Source organism: Nicotiana sylvestris, chromosome 8 (assembly GCF_000393655.2).
Source record: "Nicotiana sylvestris chromosome 8, ASM39365v2, whole genome shotgun sequence".
Taxonomy (NCBI): domain Eukaryota; kingdom Viridiplantae; phylum Streptophyta; class Magnoliopsida; order Solanales; family Solanaceae; genus Nicotiana; species Nicotiana sylvestris.
Window position 1 is genome coordinate 22,336,490 of NC_091064.1, and position 13,435 is coordinate 22,349,924.

The window sequence follows — 13,435 nt, forward strand, 5'->3', positions numbered from 1 at the left end:
GTGAAGGAGAATCAAAGTGAGAGTCCCTGTCATCTATGCCAAAATAGGTCTTCATGCCAAAGAAAGTGGTGCATGTGTATTGTCAAAAAACGTTACTGTATGAAAAATTATTCTTGCAACGGACGTTGTTCAAACAGGGCCCCAGATCTTCAATCAACATGGACAAGAAGCGGCAAGAATCGGCAAGCCTCATAAGCAGCACTAGAAACAGAAGCTATAAAATTTGTGCTATGGCTTTTGGATCGCAAACGGGCACAACTAATAGTGCAAGAATCTGCAGCTAAGGATATTTTGAAGAGGTTACCTGCTGGGCATTTGCGCCATTTTGGATTCAAGACTATCTCGAAGTCAAAAAGGAATTCACTGGAGCTTTTTTCCCATTCTAAATGTGATTTAGTACATGGTGGAATAGATGATGAAATGGAAGACGAAAGCAGTGAAGATCTAGACCTAATTAAAAAGAACTTTGAATTATTGTAAATGCATAGTCTAGGAATATTTGTAATCAACATTTTGAAACTTGCCAACTCTTGAAATGAATAACTTATGCACTTAAAGCTGAACATTTTACCTTTATGGATAAAAAAAATAAAAAAAGAAAAAAACTCAACGAGATATTAGCTAGTAATACTTATTTATATTGGTAAGGTTATTTCAACTTAATGAGATATTAGCCATGTTGTATAATACACTACGTTGGATCTTAATTGTCAAAAACTTTATTTACTAGTGTGATGAATTAAATATTTTAATTCAAAAGTTCAACTAAATCTTAAATGAAAAATATAAAAAATTGAAAATTTGGAAAGAATATTTATTGCATTCTCAAAGTTACCACACACAAAAATAATGAAGCCTTTACATTAATTGAAAGGCCAAATAATGACTATGAGAAAAATAAAGTTTATAAATATTAATTGCATGTCATGATCCAAATTCATGAGCAAACTGGCACCTAACGAGCTACTATCCACTAAGTTTATCGTCTTCAACTCAATGTTAAAACACGATATCATAAATAATAAATGTCACGACGCAAAATCCCACCAAGATCGTGATGACACCTGACATAACTCGTTAGGTAAGCCAACATATATAAATAACCAACTATCATAACATAAATCAAGCATAGATAAGTTTGAATCCCCAGAATCTGGTAGTACAAGTCATGAGCAACTAAAATAGAGTATAACTAAGTCTCAACTAAAGTAGAGTATAACTAAATCTCAAAATACAGGAATATTATCTAAAACAAGAAAGCAGTAGTAGGATAGGAAAAGGGACTCTATAAGTTGTACAGCTCATCAAAAAGCCTCCAAGTCAAACTACTATGCACCCTCATAGACGCCGCTAAAATCAAATCTGCATAAAAATATATAAAAGTGCAGTATAAGTATAAAATTAATACGTACCCAATAAATATCAAGTCTAACCCCGATAAAATAGTGGCGAGGTTTAGATAAAAGATACATGCTTCCATATCATATTCAACTCATAACTATAAATGAGAAATGGAGAAATAGCCAAGAAATCATGGACATAAATAGCAAGGTGCCTAGTCAAAAAATAGATATTAAGCATGCTTTTCAAATAAATTAACTAAGAGCATAATTAAGGCATCAGATCCGCATATAAGGATGGTGTGCACCAAATAGCATATGTATGCATGTTTTTGCATGAGTCTAGAATATCTATGCATGATAAAGACTCAAATTCTCAATTGATACCCCCTGGTGTACAACACCTCTTCTGTAACGATCCGACCGGTCGTTTTGAGAATTTGTATTTCGTTTATTCATATGATGTATTATGATCTGCGTGAATCATCGGTTTTGATTTTCAGGTGTTTCGGGATTGATCTGAAAGAATGATTCTCAACTAGGAAGCTTTAACTTGGAAAAGTTGACCAAGTTTGACTTTTGTGTATTTGACCCCGGATCAAAGATTTGATGATTTTGTTAGATTTGGATGGTAATTTTTTGGACTTGCGCGTATGCTTGGATTTACATTTGGATATTTCTAGAAGGTTTTAGCACTATTTGGCGAATCTTGGAAATCTGAATGTTTGGAATGTTCATAAGTTTGACTAAGAGTTGACTTTGATGATATCGGGTTCGGATTGTGATTTCAAGAATTGGAATAGCTTCGTTATTTCATTTGAATCTTGTTTGCAAAATTTGAGGTCATTTTGGATTGATTTGACATGGTTCGGCACGAGTTTTGGAAGTTGAAAGTTTAAAAGTTCATTAAGCTTGATTTGAGGTGTGATTCATCGCTTCGATGTTGTTATGTGTGATTTGAGGCCTCAAGTAGGTCCGTATTTTTTTTTAGAACTTGTTGGCTTATTTGGACCAGGTCTCGAGGGGGCTCGAGTGAGTTTCGGATGGGTTTCGGCTCATTTTGGCACTGCTGTGTTCTGCTGATTTCTAGTGTTTCAATTCTTCATCGTGATCGCGTAAAAGATACTGCAATCGCATTGTGTATTATGGGATATGGGTGATTTACTTCATCGCGTTCACAACTAGCTGATCGCATTCGCGTTGGTTATGGGGACTGGTCTTCTTCGCGTTTGCGTAGTTTTTTGGCTGAGCTGGGCAGTCGATGGTCTCTTCTTCGCGTTCGCGATAATACTCCTACATTCGTGGCGATACTCCCTCATTCGCATAGTTCTGTCAGCTTTGTGTATAGCGTTCGTGAGGCTTTTGCCACGAACACGTAGAGTTAATTGTGGTAGCGTATATCTGTGCATCGCGATCACGAAGGTACTACCACGATAACGTAGAGTGCCACAGGGCAGTACATAAAAGTACTCTATTTTCGGACTTTGAGTCATTTTATCATATTTTGAGCTATGGATCTTGGATTTGGATGATCTTGGGGGTGATTCTCACCATATGGATTGGGGTAAATATTTCTACTCGGTTTTGATTATATTTCATGAATCTATCTTTGTTTTTGGCATTTGGTTGATGATTTTAAAAGAGAAATTGAGGATTGAGTGAAACTAGTATGGTCAGACTCGCAATTCAATGGGTTATTGGATATTGTGAGTTTTGTTGGGTTCCGAGGTACAGGCCCGCGTTCGACTTTTAGTTGACTTTGGGCTTTTGATTAAAGATTCAACTTTTATCGATTGAGTTTTTTTTTGGCATTATTTGATGTTCTTGAGTTGCTTTCGGCTAGTTTCGAGTTGTTTGGAGGTCAGTACGCATGAGATGCATTCCTAGAGTATTGTTTGTCTTGCTCGGTATTGGATTTGGCTTGTTCGAGGTAAGTAACACTTTTAAACTTGGTGCTGAGGATATGAATCCCTAAAATACGTGTTATGTGGTTGGTGTTGAAATGATGCATATGCTAGGTGACGGGCGTGTGGGCGTGTACCACAAAAATTGTGACTCTGTTGATTTTGTGGTACTGTGTAGTTATCTAATTGTCACGACCCAAATCCCCATACCCGGTCGTGATGGTGCCTCTCGTGAAGACAAGGCCAGCCAGACCAAAACAGAACACCTCTTTTAAACAGTTAACCATCATAAACAGTAGTAACATATAAAATAATGCTCATAAATTGCGGAATTTAACGATAATAACAGCAGGAACTATCCCGACACAGCCCAAACCGGGGTGTCACAAGTCATGAGCTACTACAGAATCTGCTATAAGTCTACAAAGTACGGAATCCGATACAACAGTCTGAAGAAAACGTAAATGATAGAGGATAAGAGAGACAAGGGGTTGTGGACGTCAAACAACTACCTCGTAACTCCAAATCACTGCCTAGCCTTGAAGGAATCGGCGCTCAGGTGCGGACTCTACTATACCTGGATCTGCACACATGGTGCAGGGAGTAATGTGAGTACTCCAACTCAGTGAGTAATAACAATAAATAATGGCTGACAGTATGAAATCACGTAAAGGCACTAAGCAGTTCTATATCAAAACAGTAAAATCATTTAAACATCTGTGGATAAGGAAATCATGTGAAAATTCTTTAAACCAGGTAAACAGATATAGTCAGTATAAATCAGCTCCTCAAGCATTTCAGTTCATTTATTCGTTCTTATCCTCAGTTGTCAATTCATATACTTCTCACGATAACCGAATATATATATATATATATATATATATATATATATATATATATATTTACCGCTACGGCGTGCAACCCGATCCGCATATCGCTGTGGCGTACAGCCCGATCCATAATAATAATAGTCGACTGCGCTCACTGGGGGTGTGCAGACTCCGGAGGGGCTCCTTCAGCCCAAGCTCTATATAACTGTAAGCACGTGATTTTTGCCCTATGAAAGAATTACTCCCAAAAAATTCAAAATAAAATGATTTTTTCTTGGTGTGCAATTTTGAGAATTCTGTGACATTTTTGGATAATTATTTGTATTTGTTTGTGCATGTTTATTTGTTAAATTAATAAAAAATACAAAAAAATATGTCGCATTTTTGCATTTAGGATTTAATCCTACAATTGTTAGTAATTAAGTTTGTTTTAAAAAAATTAAAAATTACAAAAATAGGCATCTTGTGCATTTTTAGCATTTAATGTCCAAATATACAATTTTATGCTTAATTATTACTTAATTATGCGTAAATTGTTATTGGGAGTTAATTTGCGCTTTTATAACTTAATTTAGTCCTAATAATAATTTAAGGAGTTTTAGAATTTAGTTTTAGAAAAATAAAAGAAGAAAAGAGAGCAAAAATACAAAGAAAAATTGGATTGGGCCACTTCTTCAAATTTCAACCCCAGGCCCAAACAATTGTCCAACCTTCCACACGACCCGGTCCTTTTCAAACCGGGTCGACCCAATCCATAACCCAACACCCCCTATCTTGCATTTCAAAAATAAAAAAAAAATAAAAAAGAGAAAACCCTAAACGGATCCACCCCCCCTCTTTTGCTCTCTTCTCCTTCTTCTCCAAAAGAGCTCAAAGCCCCTCCCATGGCTGCCCCTCTCTCATTCCCTTCATCCCTCGCCACACACACAACCACGTCGACAACACACACACACACACACACAACCACGACGACGTAACACACACACGCCCGCGGCTTCACCAAAATGAACGACCCCTCCTTCCTCCTCCTCGCGTCCAGCCGCTGCTGCTGCTGCTCACGCATTTGTTTCTGTGTTGTTGCTTCATTTTCAGCTGCTACATCCAGTCGACGATGACGAATGGTTCGTCGACCTCCAGCAGCCCCCGCACGTTCAAAGAAGTTCATGACTGTTTCTGCTTCATCTTCGTCGTTCGGCGTCAAGTTCGAGCTTGAGCTCGACGTCCATGGCTGCCTTCAACCTCACCAACGACCAGTTGTTTCTTGCTGCTTCTGTTGCGTCCAAATAGACCCCGCCGCGTCTGCCTTCGTCCTCTTCGTCGAGCTCAAGCTTGAGCTCGACATCCATGGTCGCCATTGCTTCATCTTCTTCAATTGTTCCCAGCTTGCTTCAGCTGCGCTGATGCTGCCCCGTCCGACATCGCCTCACTGCTGCTACTGCTTCATCATTCCTTCAGTTGCTTCTTAAGTTCATCGTTGGTCAGTCATTGTTCGTCGTTTCATTTCCGGTTAGTTGGTTTTTGAGTTTTATTTTTGTCCGTATTTCGTTGTGATATTTCTCAAATCTAAAATCGGTAAATGTTTGTTTTGTTCATTATTTTGTGAATTTTTCAGTTTGTTTCATGTTTGTTTTATCGTTCTTGTTTATTGTTTAGGTAAAAAGTTGTTAGTTTAATGTTGGTTAGATATAAATTGAAGTTTAATTAATTATTTCTTCAATGTGTTTCATGTGTTTTATGTATTTTTCAGAAATTGTTAATGTTGTTAGATTCAAGTTTAAATTCATAATTGTTTCTTCTTCGGTTTTGTTTTGTTATTTGTCTAAAAGTTTTTAGTTATAATAGGGAAATATGTTGGTTTAATCATTTGAATCCGTCATGTTTTGTTGTTAAAGTTGATTTAATTCATGTTCATCTTGGTTTGAAGTTCATTTTAATCCAGTGATTTAATGTGAGTTTATGTTTTTGGTTTTTGATTCGTTGATGAATCATGTATTGTGTTGTTAATATTGTTGTTTCCTTGCTCATCCATTTTTGGTCTGAGTTAACCAGGATTGGTTCCCAATATTGATAATTCATTCACATTAATTTGATGTTGTTCATGTTGTTCATATGATTTGTTGTTGAGTTTGGTTAAGAAATTGGTCTTATTGGCTATATTTTGGTTGAGTTTGATTAATTGAATTGTTTAGAGCTGATGGGGGTAGTTTGGTAAATTGCAGTACATTCGGGGGTAAAATGGTAATTGCAATAAGGTCGGAGGGGTAGTTTGGTAATTGAACATTTTTAATAATTCTTTATGTTAAGTATGGGGGACAAAATATAATGGGGTGTGGTGATATAATTGTTTAATATAATGGGGACAAGACATAATGTAGTGGAGGGGAATATTGTATTTGTTTATGTTAGGCATGGGGGACGAGATGTAATGGGGTGGGGTTGATATATTTGTTTAATGTAGTGAGGGATAAGTGGGAAGATAATAGGTTTGGTAGGAGAAAATGTGGTTTTATTAATGGATTAAAGAGTTTGGGATGGGATATAAATGAAAAACTTGAATCAGATTTGGGGGAGAAGACAGAAGAAAAATTTTAAGAGAGAGGAAATTCCGAAAAATACCAAGACTTTAGAAAAATAAAAAAAAAACATTCTGGAAATTCAAAAGAAGAAGAATATACACCTGATATACAATCCAAATATTCTGATATACGGATTCAGAAATTAAGGGTTAAACACTAACTAGTCTTTCAAAATCTGATAAGATTCCCTTTGCTTCTGTCCGTTGATTGTTGTTGTTGTGTCTGGATTTTTGTCTTGATTTTAAAATCTGTCACTAAGTTTCTCGTTGCTGGTTGTTACTGGTTGTTGGGGTTGCTGTTGTTGTATGCTACTGAATTTCTGCTGATCTCCCTTTTCTTTTGCTTCCAATATCAGGTACACAACTGACACGCTGATTATTGTAAACTGAAACAGGAAGCATGAATACGAAAAAATGAAGAGTTGAAGTTCTAAATTTATTTAATTATATTCTGAATTTTATTTGTATATATAAATTATTTAGCTTACAAAAATCAGAATCATGTAGCTATTTAATATATATAGTGGAACATCTGATGATAGCTTAACGGATGAACTATCTATATATTGCCTAAAAATAAATGAATGGTGTAGCAACTCCGTCTAGTTAAAAATCAAACGAATAGGCCATTTCAAACTTGTAGGAATATTGTTTAGTTAAATAATATTGGTTAATTTCAGCATGTAAATGGTTTAGGATTAAAATTAGATTGCTAAGTTTTTTTTTAATTTGACAAACTGAGAACATGCCTAGTATAATGTAACTAGGTAGTAACATGCCTAGTATAAGACGGCCCAGGTCTAGTTTTATGTCATACACGTTGGGCCTGGGCCCGCATTGGCAACGGACTGCCCTGCTTGCATCATTTTCAGAATTTATGAATCATATTCGAAACCCAACTATAACAACTCAAGCATGTAAATAAATTAAGACCTTTTCTCTTTCATTTGTTAGAGACATAATAGAAAAATGTAGTCATTGTAGGTTTATCCTTTCATAAAATGAGACGCCTCACCAAATAAAACAATGCAAATTGCGGGGCCCTCAATAACAGGTCATAATAAAATACTTAGAATTTGGGATGGACCGTTTAGTGAATTTCACTGCCTTCCCCAAAGACATTAAACGCGTTAGACTCTTTAGGCGCGACTTAATTAAATTACATTCTTAAACTCGGGTGTGCATTTATGTGACCCAAATTCAAATCTCAACGGAGTCGGAATGTATTAACAACCATGGGTGCATTGACTGTGACGTGGTTCGAGACGCATTTTCACGACGTTGTAATTCTATAAAAATGATAAATAATAAAAGCGGTTTAAACTTAATGAAAGCACATAAGTAATAACATGTATTAAATCAGATATCTAGCCATTATAACAATTTAAGCGACCGTGCTAGAACCACGGGATTCGAGGGTGCCTAACACCTTCCCTCGGGTCAACAGAATTCCTTACTTAGAATTTCTGGTTCGCAGACTTCATTTGGAAAGTCGAATATTTTCCTCGATTTGGGATTCAAGATAAACCGGTGACTTGGGACACCAAAAGCCAAACCTTTCCCAAGTGGCGACTCTGAATTAAATAAATAATCCTATTTCGAATATTGTCACTTAAATTGGAAAAACTCCCTCGCGCATTTTACCCTTCGGGGCGGGCGCGCAAAAAGGATGTGTGACAGCTCTGGCGACTCCGCTGGGGAACGAACCCAGAACCACTGGTTCAGGGTTCAAGAATTCGAGCTTAGAATAATTGTTATATTTGGCTTTATTATCTGATCTTTATTACATGTTGGCATAACGTGCTAAATGTTGTCTTTTACCGCCTTGATATTATCTGAACTGTATATAAACTGTGCCGAAACCCTTCTCTCTTCACCTCCGGGGATGTGCTTACTGGTTGAGACTCCCTATTCTGTTAGTGTCAATACCCTGAAATAAAAAGAGGCTCGGACAAGTTACGAAGCCGGATGGCCTTTTGGTTCCCGGTAAGTTGCCCCCTCCTCGACTCGAGTTGTCCGCTCGGGTATACAGTCTAGAACATATACCCAGGTTATAAACCTAGTATAATGAAACCTCATGCCGGATCCCTAGTAGGAACGCTTATTTGCATCATGTTGCATTTGACATAGGGGACTCAACACAAGGGTTGAGTCCGTCTAGGACAGGCAACCTGAAATGAAAAGACCATCCTGCTGCATCCCGTTTGTTTTGCGCATTTATTTGCTTCAGTTCTGCATGTTGACCGGTTTCCAAAAAAAATATATAAAAAAAAAATAGCAGCGTAGGGAGATAATTACTTATTCTTGTAAAAATAAAACCAATGTCCAAGTAGTGTCAAAATCTCGCCAGAATTTTCTTAAAAAAAAAAAAGAAAAAAAAAATGAAAACAAAGTTTGTCTTTTAGTTTGATTTATTAAAAAAACATATAAAAAAATTCTTTTAATCACTTTCAAAATCAAAAAATATATATTTAAAAAAAACGAAGAAGGGGAAAATGCAAAAAATGTGTTGTTTCTTTTGTAGTATCTCTTTTATAAATTCAGACTAGTAGTCCAAATACTTCCTTAAAATGATTTTTCCTTAGTCTTTATCTCTTTTTCGAAAAATATAAAAAATAAAATAAAATTTCAAAAAAAAAAAAATTTCCTTTTTGAAAAAAAAAAGATTGTATTCAGAAGGGGTTTAGTTTATTTACTCTACGTTTGATCAAGACCGAACTACGCCGGTTTGATTCTCACAGGGTGCGAGATACATAGGCAACCCTCATCGGGTCCAACCTCCCCTTTTTCAGAAATAGCCAAAATATCAGAATTTTAATTTATGAGTCGGGTGATGCCGTTTTGTCAAGAATAGCCAAATGTTCCCAAAAGGGACGCCGCAAGGCTGACTTTGCATAAACAGCCATTTTTGGTCATTTTTTAAAAAGAATTTGACCAAGTTGCCCAATGGCCTTAGGATCCTCGTCCCCGAGGATCTGCGAGGCCATGTTCCCAATATCGGGTCACCATTCTAAAAAAAAAATCAAGTGATGTTTTTTTTGTCAAAAACAGCCGAATGTTCCCGAAAGGGACGGCAGAAGGCTGACATTGCATAAACGGTCATCTTTGGTCATCGTTTTTGATTTTTGACCGGTTGATCCTCGCAGCCTTAAAATCTTCGTTCCCGAAGTGCTAAAAGGCCGCATTTGAAAACCGAGTCCATCATTTCGAAAACAAAATCTTGAAAAAAAAAACATAGATAGTTTTATTTTTTGAGTCTAATAAAAGTTTTTTTTCGTTGGCATAATCACCTTAATAAATGTGCAGGATGAGCACAATACAAAACAAACCCTTTTCAATAATGACCAAGATCCCTTTTGAGTTGCGATTATGGTGGAATGACCTAGGCAATGAAGGGCAAGACAAAGTAAAGAAGTATCTGAAAGATCTCCCGGATTTACTAGACATCCAGCCTCGGGGTGATATTATCAGATCATTGGTCACTTGCTGGGATTCAGCACATAATGTATTTCATTTATAGGACTTTGAGCTCACCCCGACATTGGAAGAAATAGCGAGATACATCGGAAGTGATGAAGCTCCGTTAAGGTTCAAGTACTTGATTGCTCCTAGGGTCGTCACGGTACATCAGTTTCTAGATTTCCTAAAAATACCCCGAACATTTCACCATCCAGATTTTGCAAAAGGTTTCTGCAGTCTCCGCCTCATATATGCTAGATACGGCCACGTGGGCGGGTTCAATAAGCCAGACTTCAAACTATGCAGTAGAGGTAACCGACAAAAGTGGGATGAACACAGGCTGGTAGCTTTTATGATAGCTTTTTTGGGCCTTATAGTGTTCTCAAGGAAAGACGGAAACATCGATCTAAAAGTAGTTAGGGTCGTTAGTACCTTGCTCACCCATGATAAGAGTACTCTGGCGCCTATGATTATGGCTGACATCTTCCGGGCTCTCACTATTTGCCGAGCCGGGGGCGACTTTCAAAGGATGTAACCTATTGTTACAAATGTGGATGACCGATCATTTGTGCCACCGCTCCCCGCTCTTGGGTTACGGTTCGCCCGAGAAGACTTGTATTGGAGAATTCGACACAAGAATCGAAAGGGTTAGTCTGCCCGAGGGAGTCACAGCTTGGACGTCATTCTTCCGAACTCTCACTGTCGACCAAATTCAGTGGATGCTCGGATGGCTGCCCATTGAGGAAATCATCTACATGCCGGCAACCAAGCCCCACTTTCTGTTGATGGGACTTAAAAACATCCAACACTATGCACCGTATCGGGTTTTGAGGCAACTTGGGAGGTATCTAGTAGTGCCAAAAGATGAAGACTTGAGTACCCAAGTGGTTGAAATCAGTCCGGACGGTCGGTTCCCCGAAGAAGAAGTTCGCCAGATCTGGAGTGAGTGTCAACATCTAACGGCAAACACTTGTGTGTTGGATACAGCTAAAAGAGAAGTCTCCCCGGGGTATCACGCCTGGTTTAGGGGTGACATGTCCTGTGAGAGACCAGCTAAAAGACCTCATCTCAGAGATTTCGCTGAGTCATCCCAGGAGCAATGGAACTGGTTAGCAATGGATTATTGGACAGAGATCGGTGAGTTGAAACAACAGGTTGAAAGTCTGAAATTCAATAACAGTATGCAGGTCGCTGTAGATCGAGGCGAAAAGAATAGATTGGCCCAAGAAAATGAAGAACTTGGGGCCCAAATCCAGAAATTGAGAATGGCTCTTGATAAACAACCAAGGAGTCGATCAGACGAGCAGTTGATAAAAGGGCTGAGAAGTGAAGTCAGGGAATGGCGAGATGGTTTAGAAGAGTCTGAAAACATCATGGCAGAGCTCAAAATACAGTGGGGAACAAGAGCAGATAAGCATCGTCGATACTTGAATCAATTGAAACGCGACCACGAGAAAACTGTTGCCAACATGAAGAGAAAGATGGCTAGACTTGAGGTTAAAGCAGTTAAGCAGGCCGAGGATTTCCAAATTGAAAGCGGACACTGTTACGACTTGTTGGCCCAAATGGAGGTAGAAGTGCGGCAACTGAAGAATCAGCATATGCAGGATTCTCAGGCGTTAAAAACATGCAGTGATCTGATAAAATGCTTGCTTATAGAAAAGGGGCGAACCAGAGATAAGATTAGGACCATTGCCCATGCCATCATCAGAAGGTGTCTACGGTGTGAAAACATGACCAGCATTACCGTTCTCTCGGCAGTAATGGTTTATGTCAAGCAGACAATGCATGAGCTGGAACAAGGTGAAAGGGATCTCACATCTAAGACCACGGCGAGGCCGAACGATGCCCCGCGGGCGCCAATTCTTGAAACCTTAATGTATTCATAGGTCGAGTCTGCATCTTAGCATCTTCTGTCCGTCTTTTCGCATCAGGGTGCATTAGTCTGTTTGAGTCTGTACTTATTTTCAAGGTTTGTTTATTTTCCCTTTTTCAAATATTGGTTGTAATGGATTGCTTCAGTAATAAAACGTGTGCTTCTTTTACACTCCTCTATCCCGAACTATGCAAGATCTGATTCATGCGGCATCGTGATACGTAGGCAATCCTCATCGGATCCGGTCACATTTTTAACTGCAAATAATGAAAACAATAATAATAGAAAAAAAAGAAAAAAGAAAAATAGTGATAAATAAAAGAAAATCCTAAATAGAAGCCGGAATGACGCATGTGAGATTGTAGAAACCCTCCTAACTGTATAGGTGTATCACACCCCAATGTGAGATTTCCTGTTTGTTGATTGTTTCAAACTAACCATTTGTTTGCTGATAAGTTTAGGATCCTAGAAAAGTGGTTTGGTTTTGTGGTAATCTGGCCTCACATTCGTACTTCACGAGATCAAAAGGAAACGTTCAGCCACCCGTCGCTAAATCAAGAGGAAGTGTTCATACATACTTCACAAGGTCGAAAGGAAGTGTCGAAATGTCTTCAGAAGTTCCTCTGCCAACGATTCTTATTTCAGAGGAAAGTTCAATCTCAGCCATCCCAATTTCTGAGTCAGCAACGGTCGAGGAAAATAGAATTCTACGTCTCCGCATGATAGAAATGTGGGACGCCTGGGCCAATGGAAAAGAGCCACCAAGTGTGATCCCTGGATTCCCTGAGCTTTTTCCTAGGGCAAGTGGGACCTCCAACATCCCCATAAGTTATCCAAATACCCCACTGGGATTTCCTACCATCTCAACCTACTTTACTGGAACACCTTCTGAGTCTCGCCCCCATATGTTAGCTTCTAGTGCGGCTTCAAACATATTCACTGCTCCACCTTGTTCAGCCATGGCACAACCTGTTTTACCCAGGCCTAATTTCGATTCATCATCCTTCACATTTCAAGCACCACCTCTTCCATTGGAACCTAGCCAGTTCACTACCAGCGCTTACCCTCAGCCGTCTCGGTACGAGTTTATCGCAGGGCAGGAGAAAGCTGAGAAAACACCTGAACAAGAGGAAATGGCCAGAAAAATGAGAAGCTTGGAGCAAACTCTCAAAAATTTACAGGGTTTGAGCGAGCAAAAGAGCGTATCTTACGCTGACCTGTGCATGTTCCCGCACGTACATCTGCCCTTGGGTTTCAAAAACCCAAAGTTTGAGAAATATGACGGGTATGGGGACCCCATAGCCCACCTCAAAAGATACTGCAACCAGTTGCGGGGAGCGGGCGGAAAAGAAGAGCTTCTTATGACTTACTTTGGAGAAACTTTGATCGGCATTGCTTCTGAATGGTATACAGATCAGGAAGTATCTCGTTGGCACATTTGGGACAACTTG